Source organism: Aotus nancymaae, unplaced genomic scaffold (assembly GCF_030222135.1).
Source record: "Aotus nancymaae isolate 86718 unplaced genomic scaffold, 86718_ANA_hifiasm-v0.15.2.pri h1tg000016l, whole genome shotgun sequence".
NCBI lineage: Eukaryota > Metazoa > Chordata > Mammalia > Primates > Aotidae > Aotus > Aotus nancymaae.
The window spans coordinates 31293852-31317374 of record NW_026988428.1 but is presented as its reverse complement, the minus strand read 5'-3'; the positions used below and the strand labels follow the sequence as shown (position 1 = coordinate 31317374).

Here is a 23523-nt window from a genome sequence, read left to right as displayed (position 1 = left end):
TTTTATAGAAAATGGTATTTAATTACATATTTTTCTTCCAACTCTATAAGTACTTTCGATTAACATGAGTAGTTTTGCATTATAATGTTTGTATTATATTAGAGGGATAGAATAAGGTACTCTTATCCATTATATAATGACATATGAAAGTTACATATTTTATTTTGGAAACTTTAAGAACTGTAAATTTACAGAATTTCATGTGGTTTTCTGTTTAGGTATTTAAATAGGGGGAACTTGAGTATTAATGTGTAAAAGTTGTAATAGTTTGCAGAATGAGGCTTAGAGTTGTAACTTTTTGAGAGCAAGTTTATTATTTTTAGACTGAGTTACCATGGAAGTGTTTATTTCCTTCTTGAGAATTAATACATTCCTTTTGTTTTTCAGGAATATGTTTTCCACTGTATCACAGGCACTTGGGAATGTCGAAAGAGTCCTGCGTCAGTGTTGTTCGAGGCAGGGGGTTTTGTGTGTGCTTTGTCTGGGCTGTTTGGCTTAGTTTCAGTAAGCCTGGTATTAATGAGGCAAAGGTCAGGAGTTCCATTTAGCTTTGCTCTAAATGATGGCCAGGGAGTACACCCCTCACTCCCTCCAGCTGTCTTGGAAATTCCTTGGTTGTCATTGGTCACAAAGGTGACTAGATGAGGGTGGATTGTTATTACCATTGGAAGAATATTCTAATATAGAGGAAACTTACGGTAATGACTAGGACCTCTGACTCTAGAATTAGATAGACCCATGTCAAAATCTTTGGTGTTCGAACTTGGGAGAGTCCCTAAACTTCTCCAAGCGTACATTTCCTCATTATTGTGAATAGGTTAATTTTGGTTTGGGTATTACCTAACATTGCTTTCCTTTTCTAAGTGGGAGCTAGCCACTTAAACTTGTGGCTCCCAAAATGCTGGACTGTGGAGTAGTGTCAGTTCATGACAGTTTTCCTTTGAGTGAAAGGAGAATGTAGTTAGCTTTCTATAAAGCTAAATCTATTGACATTTTTTTCTAAAATTATCTTTTACCATTTTTTATGGGAACATACTAGTTCTTTTATCAAATAGTGGTGATGGTTAATTGGTAGTTTTTGTTTTTGTTTTTGTTTTTTAAATGTCCTTGGCAGAATGAAAGTGGCAACCCTATGCTGGTCACCCTCTCTTTCTCCCTGCGCCTTTTTAAAGATTATGGTTCTGTGAAATCCAAAAATCTTGGCTTACACAAAATCTGAGAGATTGGAGGAGACTATTCATCCACATATTTATGCATATTAAAGAAGCTTTGGGGTACATTCTGCCCTTGTGTTACCCTACAGATGCTGTATTGTGATTCTCACCACCATTGAATTTAATTTTGTCAAGATTCACAGTCAATATTTAAAACACATTTTAAGGAGCAGTTCAGACTGTTTTCAGTTGAGTTCACTCAAGTGGCTCCAAATTACTTGTTTAAGACTGTTTCTCAACCAGAGCCCCAGGAGAAAACTGGTGAACTGTGGGCGCTGCCTGAGGATGCTGCTTTAAATTATTGCTCTGTTGATTAGCCAACAAGATAAATAACTCACCTTTGACATAGTGAAGCAGCAGAAATTGGCTTTCCATTTCGCTTCTTCTGCAGGAAAAATAGAGCAAGAAAAGCATTTGTATTAATATAGCAAGTAAACCTTGTACAAATATCAGTGTTCAAAATGCTTTCTAGAGAAAGAATAGTGCAGCACTATGCGTAATGGGTTACGTAAGTGGAGCCACAGAAGCCCTCCTGGGGACACAAACCAATTATTAACATAAGTGCTTATTGAAATTGTATCAGTTGTCTAGATGAGAAGCTTATTGACTCCCTGTTTCACTTGGGTGGGCAGGCGGGTGGGGCATGGGTGGGGAACCTAAGGGGCAAACCTAGCCTAGGTGACTGTTAAATTAAGAGTTAACATTTGTTTCCTTTGAGTGTTTTTGGTTGGGTAATTTTAAAAGTTGGGAGTGCTATAGAAATACTTAAATTCCATTAGAATGCCTAAAGAAAAATGTTCAGGTTAAGTTGAAATAGCTTGGACCTACTGTTGTTTAATTTAAAGAAAACTGTGGGTTTGCTGCTTTAGATATTAAAGATGATATGGCTTTATAGAGTTATGTTGTATGTCATTGTTAGTAAATAAAAAAATAATGTTTAATTCATTTAGCAGTGCTTAAATTTTTCTCTTAAAGTACTGCCAATGGCAGAAATGTGGATGAATAGTACCCTCAGAAGGCTAGGAATGAAGCCCAAAGTGTGCCTGCTATAAATTGAAGTTTTTGATGCCTGTAGGGTTTTATTTTTTTAAATTTATGTAAATGTTGCATTTTGCTATTTTACATGCATATAGGTAGTATTTAAAAATACTCTCAACTAAAATTGATGCTTCTAAGAGAGAGTGGAATGTTCATCCTGCGGCTTTTTATATCCCTAAGTCATGGCTTGTATCACTGTTTAGTAGTACTGTGCTTAACTATTTAGTAGTGCCCCATTTATTTATTTATTTTTAAACCCTGTGTCTGATGGTTTTTGTTGGAACATAGGAAATAGTGAACAATTTCTGATACTTTCTATGTATTTTTAATAAATAGCAAGCTGTTTTAAATACTAAGGAGCTGTAGTTTCATAGAAATAAAATGATTTTTAAGGGAGATTTAATCTGTTAAATATTTTTTTCTATTTAAGATTTTAAAATGATCAGTGTATTTCTAGCATTATAATAAAATATGGTAGTACTGTCTAACAGAGCTTTCTGAAATGATGAAAATGTTTTGGAGCTATGCTGTTCAATATGGTTGCCCATATATACCTTCTGAGCACTTAAAATGGATCTAGTGTTATAGGAGAACTGAATTTTTAATTGAATTTAATTTTAATTAATATAAATGTGAGTAGCCACATGCAGCTAGTGGCTACTGTATTAGACAGTGCAGCTCCTTAAGGTTAGGAAGATGAGAGAGAACAGAGATGAGATGTCTTCATGTCACCTCTCACCTCACGTTTAGGCAAATTAGGCACTCAGTAAGTATTTATCGAATGAAATAATTTATCATTTTATTGTTTGAATGTTGAAGACCGGTGTTTGTGAAGTATTCTAGATTTTTGGGGAGGATCCATAGATTTTGAATTTTTTTATTCTGTATTGATTTTCAGAATTTACCTTTATTCTTACAAAGGCATACATCATTTTGTGTGTGTGTGTGTGTGTGTGTGTGTGTAAAATTCTATAATGAACCACCATGTACCACCAACCACTTTAAAAAACAGAACACTGCCAGCACCTTTGATGCCCCTTCATGTTTCTCACTACTTGTGTTTTCTGACATACTCCTTAAGTAACTGCCATCTGAATTTTATGTTAATCATTACCTTGCTTTTCTTTTTAATTTTATATGAATGTCTTTTTTTTTTCTTTTTACACTTCCATTTCCCTCTGTCTTGAAATTTGGAAGTTAAACTCTATGTAGTTTTCCTTTATTTTAGTTCTCCCTGACCTCCAACAAATGAGATACTTTTGTTTTATACACTGTTATTTTGATTTGCCTATACACTGAATTTACAAATGTCTTTGCTTATCATTCTCATTTGCATCTGAGACCTCTGATCTGGAATCATTTTTCTTTGTGTGAAGTATATCTTTTAGAATTTTCCCTAGAAAGGGTGTGTTGGAAAATGCCTTTATCTTAGTCTCATTCCTGAAAATGGTTTTCCTGAATATATATTCTAGATTAGCAGTTATTTTTCTCTTTGTTTATTATAGATTTTATTTCATTCCATTCTGGCTTTTATTGTTGTTGAGAAATCCACAGTGTAATTGACAGTCCTTTATAGTTAATTTGTTGTTTCTTTATGGCTAGTTTTAGAACCTTTTCTTTGTCCTTGGTGATCTATATTTGCATTTTTATATGTTTGGAAGTTGATTTCTTTTTATTTATCGTGCCTGGTATTAACTAGGCTTTGGAATCTGAAGATTAGTGTCTTTCAACAATTTTGGAGAAATTTTGGCCATTTCCTCAAATTTTGTCATCCATATTTTCTGTCTGGAATTTGTATTTGAAGTATGGTAGATCTTTTTACACTACCTCTGTGTCTCTTAACCTGTCTTTTTTATTGTCCATTTCTTTATCTTTGTGTATTGTATTGTATTCTGGATAGTCAGTATCTTGTCCTGAAGTTAACTACTTCTCTCTTCAGCTGTGTTCAACCAGTTTATTGAATTTAAAAACTTTTTATTTTAACTATTACACCTTTTTTTTTATTATTACGGTGAAATACACATAACAGAATTTACCATTTAACTTTTTGTTTTTTGAGACAGAATTTCACTCTTGTTGCTCAGGCTGAAGTGCAGTGGCATGATCTTGGCTCACCGCAACCTCTGCTTCCTGGGTTCAAGCGATTCTTCTGCCTCAGCCTCCCAAGTAGCTGGGATTATAGGCATGTGCCACCACATCCATCTAATTTTTTGTATTTTTAGTAGAGACAGGGTTTCTCCATGTTTGTTGGGCTGGTCTCAAACTCCCAACCTAAGGTGATCCGCCTGCCTCGGCCTCCCAGAGTGCTGGGATTACAGGCATGAGCCATTGCACCCAGTCCGTTGAACCATTTTTAAGTGTACAGATTGGTGGCATTAAGTGCCTTCACATCATTTTGCATCTGTCACCACTACTGATCTCCAGATCTTTTTCGTCATCACAAGCCAAAATTTGTACCCATTAGACAGTAATTCCTTATTTCCTCTTTTCTCTAGCTCCTGGCAACCACTATTTGAGTTTCTGTTTCTACAGATTTGACTATTCTAGGTACTTCTTATAAGTGGAATCAGAAAACTCTAGCTAAGATTTGTCAGATCAAAAAGTTGATAGATTTGCACATAGCAAAGAAAATTCGAAAGCATTAGGTGACAAAGATTAGTGAGGCAGATTTTTTGATACCAGATCATTTCTTTTTATTAAACAATCCTTTAAGATTTGAGTGATTAGAGGAGGTGAGTTAAGGTTTTCCTAAGGTAAACTTTTACATTGCTATTACAGGTAGTATTGGTTAATATAATCCTTTGATCTGGTAAATTGTTAAAAGCTGGGTCCTTTTTCCCTCTTACTCTCTACCTCCCATTCCCAGTTAAAGCTGGAGAGACTTGGGCATTGAACCTTTGTTAGAATATGCATTCATTCCTTGACTGACTGAGTAGGTAGTTGTTGGGAGCCTACTATATCAAGAACCATGCTAGGCATTGTGTTAAAATGTTTAATTAAGACAGATGTGATTGCTGTCATGGAGCACAGTCCAGTGGTGATAAGCTTTTATATACTTTGTAGTAGTCATTTATATATTTAAAGTGAATATATGTAAGGAAATATCATTTATATCTGTTGAAACTGTTTTCTGGCAAGGAAGAAAGTTCCAAGGGCTCTTGCTTAATAAATTATTGTAAGTATAGGTTTTGAGGTTCAAAACTATTCAGTTAAGCATGTTCTGAAAATTGACTGACATTTTAGTTTAAATTGAAGCCTGTAATTAAAACCTGATTAAGTAAATTACATTCAGTGTAAAGACTGCCATTTGCCTTCTGTGGGGTTTGTGAATACTTAGTATGTTAGTGCCTTAAAAGCTGCATGTTATAGGGCTCATTTTACATCTTCACATCTCCTACTCTCTCAAAGAAAAGTTTAATATTATACATGCTAGTACATGTATTTTTTTAACATTTTATTTTGAAGTAGATTCATAGGAATTTGGAAAATAATAGTCCTGCATACCTTCACTTGGTTTTCCCAATGAAAACATCTTATATAGATGTCATTTATGAACACAAAAAAATTGACATCAATACATTACTGTTAACAAGACTACTTATGTTTACAGATTTCACCATTTTTCAAACCTGGACTTCTTTGTGTGTGCATGTGTATATATAGTTCTATGTAATTTTATCCCATGTGTAGTTTTGTGGAAACAATACCACAATCAAGATACAGAATTGTCCCATCACCATGAAAGAACTCCTTAGTGCTACCTATTTCTAGTTACAATGCCCCACATCCCCCAACCACTAGTTTTGTCATTTTGAGAATGTTGCATGAAGTCATGTATTATGTAATCTTTGGAGACTCATGTTTTAAAAACGTAGTTTGTTTTAATTCAAAAAGTGAAATCTCAGAAAGTTTACAAAAATAGAAAAAAATATTCTTAATTCTATCACTCTACTCGTTATCATTTTGGAATTTTTTAATAGCCTTTTTCATATACATTTTATATTTATAGTATATGCTCAATTTTATTTGCTGCTTTTAAAAAACTTTATATTATTTTCTGTGTCACCATGCATCATATTTAGTTTTTGCTATCATAAGAAATGTTGCAAAATATAAATAAAAATGAAATTAAGCTTAAGAGAAATGTCGCAGAAAACATCTTTGAGTATATGGATTTCTTCATACTTCTGGTTATTTCCTTAAGATAGATTCCCAGGTTTGATTTTTGAGTCAAAGGATATGCGAGTTTTTTACTTTTGAAACGTGGTTACATTGCTTGTCAAAAGAATAGTATTGCTAGTACTGTTTCGCTGTATTCTTGTTAGATTGGGTATTAGTGCTGCTTTCCCCTTCCCACAACTCAGTAGGTGAAAAAGGTAATTCACTGTTGTAGTTTTAGAGTGCATTTCTTGATATAACAGTTTTTTCATGAATAGTAAAGTTGATTGTAATGTCAGAATGACATGAACTTTAAAAAATATGATATTGCTTTTAATTAATTGGAAAAGCTTTTTAATATCTGTGCCATTGTTCAACAGTTCTGAGCTAGAAGCTGAATCACCACACCCTTCTCTTTAGCTTACAGGTTTACATACAAAATGATTGCTAGTTTCTACATTGCTTCTCTTTGGTCTTTATCTTTATCTCCTAGTTACTCTGCTCAACTGGATTCTTTCTCTACCTTTCCTCCTGTCTGCTCCCTGTTCAGAGAGCTGCTGCTCCCTCCACTCGTACCATGCCAGCACCTCATTCATTTTTTGTATGTTGTCGGTTTCAAGTGTCTAGTCATGCTGATATGTAATACGTTACTGTAATCTTTATAGTTAAGTATACCCCTGGGAGACTACAGTCTCTTGGAGCTCTCAGGAGTATTGGCCTTGACTGTTTTGGTGACTGCTAAGGAATTTATATGGCTAATAATATCTGAAGTCTGTATGAGTAACATATAGGAATATAAAAATAACAAGAAAATTGTACATCTTTTACTTTTCTGTATGTTTTAGGAGACAGCAGTACTCTATTCTGATAACAACAGAAGACAACAAAACCTGCCAAGCATGGTGACATGCACCTGTGGTCCCAGCTACTGATGTGGGAGGATCACTTGAACCCAGGAGTAAGACCTCATCTCAAAGGAAAAAAAAAACTCTTAAAGTAAAACAAAAGGTTTTTATTTTATTTTTTGAGATGGAGTCTAGCTTTTGTCACCCAGGCTGGAGTGTGCAGTGGTGCAATCTGGGCTCACTGCACCGAGTTCAGGCAATTCTCCTGCCTCAGCCTCCTGAGTAGCTGGGATTACAGGTGCCCACTATCATGCCCTGCTGATTTTTGTATTTTTAGTGGAACAGGTTTTCACCATATTGGCCAGGCTGGTCTGGAACTCCTGACCTCAGGTGATCTACTCCCCTCAGCCTTCCAAAGTACTGGAATTACAGGCATGAGCCACTGCACCAGCCCTAAACAGTAGGTTTTAATTGAATACTTTCTAAGATTCAGATTCTGTACTTAAGTACATTTTTTTGTCTTCACAATAATTCTATAAATTTTGAGGTAGCTACATATAGAGATCCTCTGTGATATATTGAGTAGATAATTGAAAATGTTGTTTACAAGGAATCATAAAAAATAACGTATTTTTTATTTTAACTAGAATATACATTTCTTTGCCACTTTTTCCCTATAGGGTCAAGGTTTTTGTTTGTGGATGGGTCCTTTGATTAGAATTCTGGATTGCCTTTTTTGGCATAATCCACAGCCATGCAGCATTATCCATTAAGTATCCTAATAATTCCCTTTTTTTATGGAGAAGAGAGAATATAAGGCACTTTCAGTGTAATCCAGGTGTACCTCATATTTTTGTGCTTTGCAGATAATTGCATTTTTACAGATTGAAGGTTTGTGGCAACCCTGTTTAGAATTCTGTATCAGTGCCATTTTTGCAGCCAGCATGTACTTACTTCATGTCTCTGGGTCACATTTTGGTAATTCTCACAGTATTTCAAACTTTTTATAATTATTATATCTATTATGGTGATCTTTGATGTTACTATTGCAATTAATTTGGGGCACCTCAGACCGTGCCCATATAGGATGGCGAACTTGATCCAAGAAATGTGTGTGTTCTGACTGCTCCACCAACTGGTTGTTTCCCCATCTCTTTCCCTCTCCTCAGGGCTCCCTATTTCCTGAGACCCCCAAATATTGAAATTAGGCCAATTAGTCCTATGTTGGCCTCTAAGTGTCAAGTGAAAGGAAGAGTCACACATCTCACTTTAAATCGAAAACTAGGAATGATTAAGGTTAGTGAGGAAGGCATGTTGAAAGAGAAAGCCATGTAGGTTATAAATGCAAAGGAAAAGTTCTTGAAGGAAATGAAAAGTGCCACTCCAGTGAACATCCAGACACTAAGAAAGTGAAAGTCTTATTGCTGGTATGGAGAAAGTTTTAGTGGCCTGAAGATCAAACCAGCCATAACATTCCCTTAAGCCAAAGCCTAATCCAGAGCAAGGCCCTAATTCTGTTCAAATGTATGAGGGCTGAGAGAGGTAAGGAAGCCTCAGAAAAAAAAGTGTGAAGCTGGTAGAGGTCGGTTTATGAGGTTTAAGGAAAGAGGGCATCTATGTAACATAAAAGTGCAAAGTGAAGCAGCAAATGCTGATGTAGAAGCTGCAGCAAGTTATCTAGAACTTATTTATTTATTTATTTATTTATTTTTAGAATTATGTTTTATTGTTATATAGACAAGGGCTTTCTGTGTTGCCCAGGCTGGTCTCAGACTTCTGGCCTTGCCTCCTTATGCACCAGAACCATAGGCCTGAGCCACCACGCCTCCCCAGAAGAACTAATTTAATTGATGAAGGTGGCTACCCTGAACAACAAATTTTTAAGGGAGATGAAACAGCTTTCTATTGCAAGATGCTGTCTAGGACTTTCATAGCTAGAGAAAAATCTATGCTTGGCTTGAAAGCTTCAAGGGACAGGCTGACTCTACTTAGGGGCTAATGCAGCTGGTGACTTGACGTTAACGTTTACTGTTCCAGAAATCCTGGGGCCCCTTAAAACTGATGGTAAATCTACTCTGTGCTCTATAAATGGAACAACAAAGCCTAGCTAACAGTATATCTCTTTATAACATGGTTTATTAAATATTTTAAGCCCACTGTTGAGACCTACTGCCCAGAAAAAAAGATTTCTTTCAAAATGTTACTACTCATTGACAGTGTGCCTGGTCACTCAAGAGCTGTGATGAAGATATACAAGATTAATATTATTTTCATGCCTACTAACACATCTATTCTGCAGCCTATAGATTGAGGAGTAATTTTGGCTTTCAAGTCTTATTGTTTAAGAAATACTAGTTTTTAACACTATAGCTGCCAAAGGTAGTGATTCTTCTGATGAATCTGGGCAAAGTAAATCGGAAACCTTCTGGAAAGGATTCACCATACCAGATGTCATTAAGAACATTTGTGATTCATGGGAGGAGGTAAAAATATCAATATTAACAGGAGTTTGGAAGAAGTTGATTCCAACTCTCATAGATCTCTTTGAGAAATTGAAGACTTCAGTGGAGGAAGTAACAGCATATATGGTGGAAATTGCAAGAGGACTAGAATTAGAGCTAGAGCCAGACGATGTAACTGAATTGGTGCAATCTCATGGTCAAGCTTAAACAGATAAGGAGTTGCTTCTTAGGAATGAGTAAAGAATAGTTACTTGAGATGGACTCTACTCCTGATGAAGATTCTGTGGACATGTTAAAGTGATAAAAGATTTAGAATATTACATAAATTGAGTTGATAAAGCAGTGGCAGGGTTTGAGAGGATTGACAACTCCAATTTTGAAAGATGTTCTACTGTGGGTGAAATGCAGTAAAACAGCCCCACATGTTACAGAGAAATCTTTTGTGAAAGGAAGAGTCATTTGATGCAGCAAGTGATTGTTGCTTTAAGAAATTGCTGCAGCCACCCCAGCCTTTAGCAACCACCACTCTGATCAGTCAGCAGCTGTAACCTTGAGACAAAACCCTACACTAGCAAAAAGATGACCACTTGCTGAAGGCTCAGATGATCATTAGCATTTTTTGTTGTAATAAAGTGTTTTTAAATTAAGGTATGTGCATTTTTTAGACATAATGCTGTTGCACACTTAATAGACTACAGTACAGTGTAAGCATAACTTTTGTATGTCCTAGGAAACCAAAAAATGTGTGACTTGCTTTATTGAAAAATTTGCTTTATTGCTGTGGTCTGGAATAGAACCTGCAATATCTTTGAGGTATGCCGGTATATAAAATCTTTCTACATTTTCATGCTTTTCCTCCTATTTAAAGCTGTTTTGACATACACCTAATTCCATAATAACTTTAAAAAGACACTAGCCTTTGAATCTTTTTGAACTTTTCAACATAATTTTCACAGAAACAACTCCTTTTTCCTCATAATTCATCAATTCATATGATCTTAAATTACATAATTACAATAACAAGTACAGTTGGCATAAACTGGTTTGGGAACGGACAGCTGGCTCTTATTAAACATTAAATGCTAAATAAGGGTAGGGACATCTTAAGAAAGTGGTCTACTTAGAAGACTACTAGGTGTATGTGATGAGCCTGTGTTGGGCATTAGAGAGTGATTAATGGAGGGATTGGAGAGCTTTATATTTGTAAGTTGGTTACAGTAGAGGTCTGTTAAAAGAGTTTCTACTGAATTATTATTCCTCTTTCCATTTTATAGAGGTGAAAACTGAGGCTTCAGAGAGTTAAGTAACCTTCCCAAGGTCAGGCAGGTGATAATAATGCAGCCCCAGGATTTTTTACCTAGATCTGTATAGGTTCAAATATAGCATGTACTCTGGCCTTCTGTGCAGGTGTTTGATGCCCTTTAGGTCATCTGATTTACCCAGTCAATAAGTAATCTTGAGTGGTCTTCAGGTAGTGTTTAAGGCAGTGTTCTGTATGTTGTCCCACATCTTAGGTACTGGCTTCATTTTGTTCCTTGGTTCTTTTCTTGCACTGACTCTGTGTAAGAAACATGAGGGTACATTCCAAGATAAAAATTAAGCTTATAAGGCTGGGTGAGGTGGCTTCTGTCTGTAATCCCAGCACTTTTGGAAGCTGAGGTAGGAGGATTGTTTGAGCCCAGGGGTTTGAGACCAGCCTGGGCAACATGGTGAAACCCCATCTCTACAGAAATACAAAAAATTAGCTGGATGTGGTGGTGTATGCCTGTAGTCCCGGCTACTCAGGAGACTGAGGTGTGAGGATTGCTTGAGCCCTGGAGGTCAAGGCTGCAGTGAGCCATGATCATGCCACTGTACTCCAGCCTGAGTAACCCTGTCTGGAAAAAAGAAATAATAAGCTTATAATCATTTGTTTTATATTGGCTATGTCTTTGTGAGATAATGATGGCTAAGACCTTGCATTGTTATTAACTACTGAGGTCATTGCAAAATGAAAGAATGTAAAGGGGAAAAATGGAGTGGAGAGCACAGACATAAACTTTACTCTTTGACCCATTAGGTTTCCTTAAGATTGGAATCTGATCATTCATCTTTATGTCACTACTTATTTCATGAGGCATCAGTTGAGCCATTAGGGTTTAAAGAAAAGGAATATATATATATATATATATATATATGCACACATATACAGACATGCATATACACACATATATATTTGTAATTCATAGGTATCTTTTTGTCCTCATCCAGCACACACAAATCTTTTTCCCGATTAAACTTAAATGTTTTTTCAGTACTTAAGAGCCTGGTGTGTGTTTTTAGTTGGTATTTTGCTTTCCTAGAACATTTGGAAAAAAAGAAACCCCAAATTACTCTATTTTCATTTTCAGATGCTGACATCTAAAAAAGTTTCTACAAAATAAAATACATTTATTATTTATTGGATTTTCTATTTTTGATAATGAAGGCTGTAACCCAAACCAGAGCTTCTAATCATCATGCGATAACTGGCATTACCACATTAAGTTCTTTTTCCTACAGCACATGAGACTTTTATATTGTCAAGTAAACCACATTGAATTTTAATTCCAGTCCGAAAAAAGGAATTTGGTTATTTTGGTTGCATATGAAACTGTATTTCAGACAGTATATAAGACTGTTAGACTATTTTAAAATCTCCAAAATGGCTTAAGGAGCTCCCAGTTCTACCTTAGGTGGTCCTGGTCCTGGACTCATTGTCTTTAAATATGAGTTTAGGTGGGTTTTTTGTTGTTGTTGTTGTTTATAGTTGTGAATCCTTGACTTTGATCTGATTATAATTATGATTAGCAGTACTCATTAGTCGAATGTATGAAGTACCTAAGTCACTCTTGAGCTTTAGTAGTTTACCAATAAATATAAAATTATAGTTAAAAATGAAAATTATCAGTTGATGACATTCTTATCTTTTTTCTTTGTAATCGTCAAGGTATGTAAACACCACATATTAATTCTGAGTTTTTTTTTTACATCCTGTTTTCTTAACTATACCTTTCATGAAGTTTTGGGGATTTTTTTTTTTTTTTTGGGCTTTTTGCGGGGCGGGGAGTCATTAGCCTGAGTATTTGAATCTGGCAAAGGAATATACTGATTATTTGATATGCCAGCTAACCTCTTTTGTTTGCAGAGGTATATTCTAGTCCTCAAAAGACTGTAATTGATTATGACAACAAAACTTTGGGCTATATAGTTTGATTTAAAAAAAAAAAGGTCATCAAGTCTAAAACATACTGTTGTAGCAGTATGTTCAGATGGCCAAGTCATAATGTTATTAACAAGAGACTCAATAAAAGGATTTTAACAAAAACCAAATATACTACTCTTCATAATGTTACCATTATGTATTTTTCCCATTTCAAGAATTTGTTTTCTAGTTTTATAATCAGACAGATTGTTTGAATCTGAGAAAGAAGAGAGGACCTGAGTAGTAGTAGCTGCCATTAAATTAATAATTCTTTAGTAGGATAAACAAAAATCTTATTAAATAGCAACATTTAAACATTAGCTTGAAAAGGAGATAAATTGTTTCTTTAAATTTCTTGAGTTTTAATGACTAATTGAGGATTATAGTGTTCAGCTTATTTGGAATTTAAAAGCTAAAAAGAAAAATTCCATTAGAAAAATACCTTAAAAGTGTGTGGGTTTGTTTTTTTTTTTTTCCATTTGAAACTTTTGCCCAAGTTTTTCTCCTCCTCCTCCTCCTCTTGTTTTTAACTGCCTTTTAGATTCAAATTATTTTGGCACTTCTTAGGTTCTTTATAAAATATTTCTGGTGCATGTAGCCATTTGAGATCTAGTAGACCCTAACCAGAAATTTCAGCCAGATGGTTTTTTCCTTTTGGTAAAGCACAGTTTGTAGAGTGCTAACAAAATTATATTGTATTCAGTGTTATTTCTATAAAAAGATTGCTTTGAGTAAGATACATTCTTCGTTTATTTGTTGACTTATTATATTTTGGTTGATGCAAAGTTGCCATAGTCATACTTTTCATTAAAGACGAAATAAGTCCTCTACCCATGTTTATTGGTAACCTCTAGTAGCCTAGATTTTCAGTCCTAATTAAAAATGCCTAGAGATAAAATAGTAGAACTATTTATGGATTAGAAGATCTGAGAGACTGTCCTAAATTCTTTTGCTGTTTTAAAAATTATTCATTTTAACAAAAGTGTAGTATGTGTACATGATCTAAAATTTAAAGATACAAAAGGGCTTATTGTGAAAAGCAAGTCTTTTTTCCGTTCTACTAGGTCCCATATCCTGAGTCAGTTGCTGTTTATAGCAAGTTTTTTTCCTACATTTACAACCATACTCTTTTTGTTTTTTTCTTTTGAGACAGGGTCTCTCTTGCACTGTCACCCCAGCTGGAGTGCAGTGACGCAATCTCTGCTCTTTGCAGCCTTGACCTCCTGCATTCAAGCGATCCTCCCACCTCAGCCCTTGAAGTAGCTGGGACCACAGGCACAAGCTACCTCCCTGGATAATTTTTTTGTATTTTTTATAAAGATGACGTTTTGCCATGTTGCCAAGGCTGCTCTCAAACACCTGAGCTCAAGCAATCTGCCCACCTTGCACCTTGGCCTTTCAAAGTGCTGGGATTAACAGACGTGAGCCACTGTGCCCGGCCCATACATAGTCATGCTTTTTAATGGCTGTATAGTATCCATTGAATGAAATGTACCATAAATTCCCTTTTTGGTGGACATTAAGCTTGTTTCCTACTTTGGTGTGTTTCTTTTCTTTTCTTTCTTTCTTTCTTTCTTTCTTTTTTGAGACAGAGTCTTACTCTGTCACCAGGCTGAAGTGCAATGTCACAGTCATAGCTCACCACGGTCTTGAACTCTTGAGCTCAAGTGATCATTGTGACAGCCTCCCCAAGTAGGTGGGACTACAGGTGTACAGGTGCATACCTCCATGCCCAACTAAGTTTTTAAAATTTTGTTGTAGAGGCAGGGACTCACTATGTTGCCCACACTGGTCTCAAACTCCTGGCCTCGAGCAGTCCTCCTAAGTGCTAAAATTACAGGTGTGAGCCACAGTGCTGGGCCTATGTTTGGCTTTAATGATTTAATGATTATTGTATGCATATTTTGCCCATGCAAATATTTATCAGTACTTTAAAATTAGAAGCACAATTTCTGTGCCAGTGGATATACATTAGCATTTTTGATAAATATTTCCAAATTGTTCTTCGTGTATTTATTTCTAAAGATAAAATGTTAGTTTTATAAGGTACTCTGCAAAAAAATGTGATTACTAGTTTGGTTATATGCTGTTTACAATTCTATTTATTTTCTCTTTTTATTATGTGATTGCAAGCACTGATCACTCTTCTACAAACAACTGGCTTTCACTGGTTTATTTAATCAAAAATGTATCATTTTCATTACTGGCAGTCGCTGTAATTTTACTTTATGTGGATAGCCTGTATCTTGTGAATGAATTGTGTTTTAAGGAGAATTTGGCTAGACACTAAGGGTAGAGGAAATGGATAGTTTAAAATGAGACAAAGAAACAAAAAAAAAAGTAATTTGGAATTATGAATCTATATTTCCATTAAGTCATATAAAATGGGGTAACAGGGAAATGGGAAAATATATTCCTAGTTCCACCCAGGGGATCCTGATACCTATGATTCAGGTGAGTTAAGATGAATTAGGTCTTGAAGGAGATGATGGAAATGTGGAAATGGCTGCAATTGTCAGGAAGATTTATGGAATCTGAGCAAAGGGAAATGGAATGGAAAAGAAGATTTCTAGGGAAAGGGCAAAGAACCATCTGTATGTTAAGCATTTATTCCTTTTTTAAAAATCTCATATATTTTTGGGGGGCAAGTGAGTGGTTAGTGTTGCACTTTAAGGATTTTTTTGGGAGAGAGGATAGCTTGGCTCCATATGGATTTTTTAAGGGATACTATAACCATTCTTCCCTGAAGTGAAAACATACTCAAATGCTCTAACTTAAAGATAATGTTCTGTCTGTTATATCCCAGTTAGTTTAGAGGTATCTAGTGCTGGTCTCACATGGTGGCAGTAATTCTCTATTTGGTTCCATGGTGAAGTAAAACAGACTTGACTGTACAGCCATTGTCCTTCGGATGTGTCTAAATTTCTCAGTCTATTTATGAGCATCAACAAACACTTTGTGCATACTTCTGCTGTGGGTTGAATGCATCTATTTTTCTTTAATTTAGTTTAAAACTAGTGATGGAATTCCTGAGGTTTTGAGAGGAATAGTGTTGGCAAATTAAGTTTTGAAACTAAAGGCATATTAAGATACCAAGCAAAACAGAGAGAGACTATTGCTTTAGAAAGAGATCTTAAAACTCCGCTGACATTTGCAAAGCCAATGTCTTATATTTATATAAGCTTTAGATAGGAACTGCTATTTTTCTAAAATTGTTGGTTTAAAAATAATTGTTACATTTGTGCATTTTAAAAGTTGCTTGTAACACACTTTGGGTATGCTTGAGTTCAGCATTTTCAGCAAAGTATTCAGACATTTGGGCATCAGCCCTTTTGGTTTTATTCTGTCTCAGACCATTTAAGACAATTTCGATGGATTGTGAATGTCAGGGATTTGATAAGCTCCCATTAAAATTTAATGTGGTTTTTAAAATTGCCTAAAATGCCCTTTGAACCTGTTAAAATGTGCTGCCATCATCTGAATTAAGAAATTTAGCTAAATATTACTAAAATGACAAATGATATCACTTGTCATTTGTTCTTTAAGTGTACTTTCATTCTCTTTAGAAAATATTAGCTGTATATACATAGGATTATGTTGATTTAAAATATACTTTTTCCTTGATTAAATATCTTTAATACTATGTCATCTGCATCCCATTAGTATGCAGTTGTGGCTTCTGCTATTTATGTGAATTTTACCCATCAATCCATGAGCTTTTTTGAGTGCCTACTGTATGTTAAATCTGTCTGTATGTTTGGTTTTCTTGTTAGGCTTCCTTTCAAAACTTTTCCAGGGCAAGAATTATGTTTTCTTACATTTGACAGTTTTGCACAATGCAGTGTATACCTTATTGTAATGGGTAGATGCTTAGAATTTAGTCATCCATTTATGCTAGAGGCTGAGGCTACGAAGTCCAGTGAGGTAAGGACTCTACAAGTTCCTTACATTTTGATAGGAGATAAAGAAATTTAATTAATTATAGTACCATAATAATATAAAAATACATCTTTGCGAGGACAGAGCTCTGTCTGTGATGGAGATTTTACTCTGAAGAATGGTAACTAACATTTGTATAGTGTCTACTCTGTGCTTAGGGCTTCTGTCTCAGTTTTTCCTCCTAGCAGTCTTTCAGTATAAGCATGACGTCTGTTTTATACATGAAGAAACTGTCTCAGAGAGGTTATATAATTTGCTGAAGAAGTTCATTTAGCTAATGAGTTGTAGAGCTGGAATTCTAACTCAGTTCTTTCTTTTAAACTGGGACTTCTAAGCATTAGTGTTATTGACATTTTGAGCCAGGTACTTCTTTGTTGTGGGAGACTGTCCTATGCATTGTAGAATGTTTAATAGCATTCCTGGCTCTACCTAAGGCCAGGGTGAGTCAAGGAGGCACGTAGAACTCAAAATTTAAGGAGGCATTCACTCTCAGGATCTTGTAAGTACTGACCCTGTGTTTTGTCTCACAACACCTGAGTAAGTTCTCCCACATAAGCCTGTTGCTTCTAGGTTTTTGTTTTGTTTTGTTTTTGAGATAGAGTTTCGCTCTTATTGCTAAGGCTGGAGTATAATGGCGCAACCTCGGCTCACTACAGCCTCCACCTCCCAGGTTCAAGTGATTCTCCTGCCTCAACCTCCCAAGTAGTTGGTATTACAGGGGTCCTGCCACTATGCCTGGCTAATTTTTGTATTTTTAGTAGAGATGGGGTTTCACCATGTTGGCCAGGCCGATCTCAAACTCCTGACCACCTGCCTCAGCCTCCCAAAGTGTTAGGATTACAGGCGTGAGCCACTTCACCTGGACACTTCTAGTTTCTAATTCAGTATTCTCTGGTATTAGTATGAGTACTAAATCTCTTACACACTTAAATGTTTCTTGGGAGCTGAAGAACAGTGATGAACAGATGCTTTTAGGCATTTATTGTTTCTCTCATCCCAGAACACATACTCTTGGCCAAAAGTGGCTTATAAGAAATAGCATTTATAAATGATAAATAAATACTTGCTAAGTTAGAAGCTGTAAGTGATGTGTTATGAAACAAACCAATTGCTTCAAATTAATGGAAACTTAAGAGAACAAAACTGTACATGGAATATACTCAGCTTATTTTATGCCTGATGGGCCTAGCACTTAGCTGCTAGTCTTGGCTTTTTTGCCATTAGAAATTCCATTGATTATTTTCTCATGTCTGTGCTTCAATATAATAAATATTTCCTTGTTGTATGCATATATCCACTAATACTTTTTGCATTATAAACACAGTCTAGATTGTTTGGGTAGTTTTCTAGAATGGAGTATTTAAAAAATCAAGACTGTCATAATAATCTAAAATTTAAGGGTATTACAAAATAACGCTTAACAGTTTGGGAGGCTGAGGCTGGATGACAGTTTGAGGCTAGGAGTTCAAGACTGGCCTGGGTAACATAGCAAGACCCTGTCTCTACAAAATAACAGCAACAACCAAAACAAAAATTATCTGGCTGTAGTGGTGCACATCTGTAGTTGTAGCTACTTGGGAGGCTCATGCGGGAGGATTAGGAAATACAGAGTTTGTGAACTGTGGTCATGCCATTGCACTCCAGCCTGGATGACAGCGAAACTCTCTCAAAAAAAAAAAAAAGAAAAGAAAAGAAAAAAAGAAATAGTGCTTAATTGAATTATTAATAGTATGCCAGATTTGGAGTCTAAGTAGTTTTAACATACATTTAGCTTTCTGATGAAGCATTAATATTTGACTTACGATAATACTAATTTTTTCTTTTAAGTTTTAGTGGGGTTTTTTTGATAAATGGTCAAAACTCAGTGTTCTAAAACATATTGTCATGGATTTACACTTAAAGCTTGTAGTCCGAGGAACAAATCCATTGCACTAGAAAGGAGCCTGTGAAAGATAAACTATGTATATCTACATATTTTTGAAGTGTGCAGCTAAAGTCAAAACAGCAACCTAGTTTGGGTTTGGTAAAGCTCTTACAGGCTTCAGAGCATATGTATAAACCAAATGCTTTCATTTATAATAACAGTGTATAACAATTCTAACTTCCAGTTGTATGAGTAGTTTTATCATTATATTAGGAAACACTCTGTACTTCATAGGTTTTTGCCTAACATAACTTTTGGTTTTCTCTAAACCAAATTAGTTGCCTTTATCATTTGCCTACAAATATCGTTGTTTAGGGTATAACAAATAGGAATTATACATTTATAGCTAAGAATATAATTGGATATAAGTGGCTAATATTAATAACAATAGGTAACAGAGAACAATTCTGAGTGCTGGATGCTATTCTGAGTTACACTTACACACATTCTGCCTCTTAATCCTTACAGCTCCTGCGAGGTTTAGGTATTATTCCAAATTTATGAATGAGGAAATGAGGAAGCAAAGATAAAAAACTGATGATATTAAATAAAATTGAAGATAGAATGCTTAGAGTCAATTAATTCAATCTAGATTTGTTTACCCATACAACAAATCTTTATTGACTCTTAGGCCCTATTGTCTCTACTGGGGACTGGGGCCATAGCAGTAAACAAAGCAAGGTTTCTGCACTCATGGAGCTTATAGACTGGTAGTTAGAAAGAGACAGTAAACAGGTATCTAATTCATTGGTGGTAGTAAGTATTATGAAGAAAGAGCTGGTGAAAGGGTTGAAATGTGGGGTGAGCTTAGTGCTCTTTTATATCGGATGGTGTCTTAGTTCATTCAGGCTAATATAACAAAATACCTTAGACTGGGTACCTTATAAATAACAGAGAATTACTTCTCATAGTTCTGGAGGCTGGGAAGTTCAAGATCAAGTGACCAGTAGATTCAGTGCCTGGTAAAGGCATACTTTGTGCTTCATTGATGGTGTCTCTTGCTGTATATTCATATGGTAGAAGGGGCAAGACAGCTCCCTTCAACCTCTTTTATAGGGCACTAATCCTATTCATGAGAGCAGAGCCATCTTGACTAAATCACTTCCCCCAAGGCCCTACAGCTTAATACTGTTGTGTTGGGTACTAAGTTTTAACATAAAATTTTAGGGGAATGCCAGCATTCAGACCATAGCAGATGATAAGGAAAGGGCTATCTCCTGAGGTTGCCTGAAGAGCATAGGAGAGTGAGCCTTGTGGGTATTTGGGAGAGAATATTTCAAGAGAAGGAAAAGCACATGTAAAAGCTCTAGCTGAGCTAATTTGTTTCTTACTGTAGTCAAGGAGCTGCAGAGAGAACAAGGGGCCTGGCCATTGTAAATACTTTCTCTTTTACTTGGGTGAGATAGAAAGTCCTTGGATGGTTTTGAGCAGAGTCGTAGTGTGATCTGGTAAGTCTGCTGTGTTCTGCTAGTAGATGTATCAAATAGTAAGGTGATTATGAGGGTATAACTGTTATTCCAGGAAAAAAATAATTCCACCAGTATCTATCATCAGGCCTTGTTTGTTTTTTCAGATTTTTTTGATGTGCATGCTAGCTTTTACAGTTAGCCCTGACAGTAGATTGCAGTCTAGTTGGAAATAAAAGACGAAAATATGCAAAATAATAATTTTATGTTGTGGATCTATTCTATACAAGGAATTAATGTATCCAGGGATAAAAGTGTAAGGCACAATGACTATCCTCAGACTGATTATAGTCTAGTAGAGGCTGAGACAGAGAACATTAAACTCTATATATTTTGAGGTGAGTTGAGTATTAATCTACCTGCCACAAGAGCCATGAGGTGTGGCCATGAGGTGTGGAGCAAACTTGTCCACCACACAGTCCATGCGGCCCAGAATGGCTTTGAATACAGCCCAACACAAATTTATAAACCTTCTTAAACCATTATGAGTTGCCTCTTGTCGCCCAGGCTGGAGTGCAATGGCACTATCTTGGCTCACTGCAACCTCCAACTCTGGTTTCAAGTGATTTCCTGCCTCAGCCTCCTGAGTAGCTTGGATTACAGGCATGCGCCACCATGCCTGGCTAATTTTGTATTTTTATTAGAGATGGAGTTTCTCCATGTTGGTCAAGCTGGTCTTGAACTCCCAACCTCAGGTGATCCACCCGCCATGGCCTTGCAAAGTGCTGGGATTACAGGCCTGAACCACCATGCCTGGCCCAAGTTTTTTTTTTTTTATATAAAGCTCATTAGCTGTTGTTAGTATATTTTATGTGTGGCCAAGACTATTCTTCTTCTTCCAATGTGGCCCAGGGAAGCCAAAAGATTGGACACCCCCAAAAAGGATATGGGAAGTGGGGGAGGTCTGATCTGTGCACTTCTCAGAGAGCTGGTGGAGCTTAAGGAAGTGGAGGATTGACAGAAGTTATTCAGGGCATGGGGAACACTGAACCAAGCACATAAAGTCAGGAGTATTTGTTACAGTGGGCAAACCAGCCTTGAGCCAAGATTTTGTGTAGGATTATAAAGGAATAATAGCACTATTGTTTATTGAGCTTCTGTTATATACCAGTCCTTTATTACACACTTGGTGTTTATAACAACTTTATGAAGAATTATTAGCCCTCTTAACAAATGCATAGCCAAGGTGTCTGGAGGTTAAATTACTTTTGTAGGATGACACAGCTGATAAATGATGGAAGCATTACTTGAGCAGTTTGATTCTAGATACCATGAAAATACTGTTGTATTGTAGAATTGGGGCTAGATAAGTGCCCAAGAGCTAGCAGAGTAGGCAACTCTTATGATTACAGGCAATAGGAAACTATTAAAGATTGTTGACTAGAAGTGTAACCTAGTAAAAACTTTTCAGGAGTATTATTCAGGCAGTTGAGTGTATAATGTATTGGACAGTGACCTTTACAAAGGTCAGTTTAGAGGACAGACAGGAGAATTTAAAGGGAGTTTGAACTAGCATGCTTGAATAGGAATTGAGACACAAGTCCACATGGGACCACTTTTTGGAATGTATTTTTTCTTTTGATATAAATATAGAAAACATACAAAGTTACAGGAAAATATGGAGAAGATGGAACTTACTCATTTCTACCATGTACCCATGTAGAAATGACCCCTATTAATATTTTAGGGCATTCCTTTTCAAATCTGTCCTATCTCATGTCTTCCCCTCTGCCCTGCCCCCTCCAATTTTGGACAAAGAGTCCACAAGGCTACATATCTCCTCTCAAGGAGTGTGAAAGGTTTTTAAGAAACAGCATTCTAAAATAATGAGATTTTATTTGCATGCATGATTTTGTTTGTGGAATGAATGAGCTGGTAAATTCTGGAATTCAGTGAATAGAGAGGGATGAATCACATGTAGCTCCTAGATTTTTAGATTGTGTGAATGGTTATATAGGAGAATTTAGCTAGGCTTTGATGGTGAGGTTGGAGTATGGTGGGAATAGGGGGTGATCCAGAAGAAAATGGTGTTGAATTTGACTGGTACAGCATCCCAAGTTGGAATCTGGAGCTTAGTTGAGAATTTGGGGTCATCAAATAAGCCAGAAAATGTGAGAAAAAATTGAGTTTAGAAATGGCCACAGTTTTGGTCAGAGTAGTGTTTCTGACACTTCAGTTTTTTTGAGGGCCATTCCAAGATTCATTTATTTCCTTAATATCTTTAAATGACTCTTTTACTTAAATACATTTATTTAAAGAGAAACTTTATATTGGTACTGTAAATGGAAAACTAGTTCACTTGCTTTGAATAGTTGGCAACGGCAAAATTAAAATAACAAAATAATGATATTAGCTCTTAGATAGATGCTGTTACATGCTAAATTCTCCAAGCCTAAATCTGCCCAGTAAAAAACCAAAAAACAACAACAAATGAAGTGACTAAGATCTTGTAATTAGAAGTCTTCAGAAATTGAAAAGCTATTAACTTTCTCATGACATGATTGGTTATTATGTTGGTTCTACCTAAAGTGAGGAACACACATCCTAAAGTCGGGAACAGCAAGGTATGGCAGAGGAAGATGAATTGGCAGTGGAAACAGAGAGGAATTAATAAAATACTTCCTCAGTGTGTTAGGAAGTTTTATCTAGAATATAAATTAGTAAATGAAAATGTGGACAAGGCACCCAACAATGAGGAAAATACATTCTTAGCTTTCAAATATAGTAACTATTAGAACATTCTTTAGATTATGATTCTGGTCTTATGATTGAGTCTTAGCAGGCTTATTTAATTCAACGATAATAATTGAGTAAATGAAATTTGTAGATACAAGCTTAAATGTGAATTAGGCTGTCATCTTTTTATATATGAACTGTCTCTAAAGAGGAAGAATTCCACCACTTTTTAGATCCTACTTTGAGGAAATGTGATTATATATAATAGGGATAGGGAATAATTTTGAGAAGTAGTTTTGTGAGTCATATGCAAAGGTGTGAACCAACACTGGTCATAGATGTGAAGTTCCTTTTACTTTTGGTGGATGGGAGAGGAATGAATGTATTAATGGTTTACTTTTGTTTTTGTTATCCTTAAAATGAAAATTTGTCCCTTAATTCTGAACACATTTTTGGAAGTTCTTTGAATTTTAGTGATAAAATCATTCTACTTTTCTGTGGATTATGCATAATAATACTTCGTTGTTCTCTACATTATAAAATTAATTTTAAAGACTATCTAAAAGGAATATATGTGC

The 23523-nt window shown here is 35.7% G+C and overlaps 1 protein-coding gene across 2 annotated transcripts in view; it reads left to right on the top strand.

Moving 5' to 3' along the window:
- FRS2 (fibroblast growth factor receptor substrate 2) overlaps positions 1 to 23523 on the top strand; it is a 116477-nt gene that overhangs the window by 4450 nt on the left and 88504 nt on the right. Inside the window, exon 1 of one of the 2 annotated variants that reach the window (XM_064376998.1) lies at positions 7353 to 7368. The exons of the other annotated variant lie outside the window; for it this stretch is intronic. The gene's annotated coding sequence lies outside the window, so the exon portion shown is untranslated. Of the gene's footprint in view, positions 1 to 7352; positions 7369 to 23523 lie in introns of those variants that run through there. 2 annotated transcript variants of the gene reach the window in all.